At 40.4% G+C, this 572-nt stretch overlaps 1 protein-coding gene across 5 annotated transcripts in view; it reads right to left on the bottom strand.

Annotated features, from left to right (window-relative positions):
* Window positions 1–572, bottom strand: part of sycp2l (synaptonemal complex protein 2-like) — a 17,915-nt gene that overhangs the window by 1,399 nt on the left and 15,944 nt on the right. The window lies entirely within an intron of this gene.

Genomic DNA, 572 nt, shown 5'->3' with positions numbered 1-572 from the left:
CCCACAGTTGATTTCTTCACACCAAGCTGCTTACCTATTGCAGATTCAGTCTTCCCAGCCTGGTGCAGGTCTAGAGTTTAGTTTCTGGTGTCCTTTGACAGCTCTTTGGTCTTGGCCATAGTGGAGTTTGGAGTGTGACTGTTTGAGGTTGTGGACAGGTGTCTTTTATACTGATAACGAGTTCAAACAGGTGCCATTAATACAGGTAACGAGTGGAGGACAGAGGAGCCTCTTAAAGAAGAAGTTACAAGTCTGTGAGAGCCAGAAATCTTGCTTGTTTGTAGGTGACCAAATATTTATTTTACAGTGGAATTTACCAATTAATTCATTAAAAATCCTACAATTTTTAATGAATTCCCCCCATTCTGTCTCTCATAGTTGAAGTGTACCTATGATGAAAATTACAGGCCTCTCTCATCTTTTTAAGTGGGAGAACTTGCACAATTGGTGGCTGACTAGATACTTTTTTGCCCCACTCTAGCTGTAGTTGTATCTGTATTGTTGATGTAGCTGTAGTTGTAGAATTGTTCTAGCTGTAGTTGTAGCTGTAGTGTTGATGTAGCTGTAGTTGT

Source organism: Seriola lalandi, unplaced genomic scaffold (assembly GCF_002814215.2).
Source record: "Seriola lalandi dorsalis isolate HSWRI2012SDOR001 ecotype SW California unplaced genomic scaffold, Sedor1 jcf7180002054945, whole genome shotgun sequence".
In the NCBI taxonomy this organism is placed as follows: Eukaryota; Metazoa; Chordata; class Actinopteri; order Carangiformes; family Carangidae; genus Seriola; species Seriola lalandi.
The sequence above is the reverse complement of the archived record's forward strand: the minus strand, read 5'-3'. Positions and strand labels throughout refer to the sequence as shown.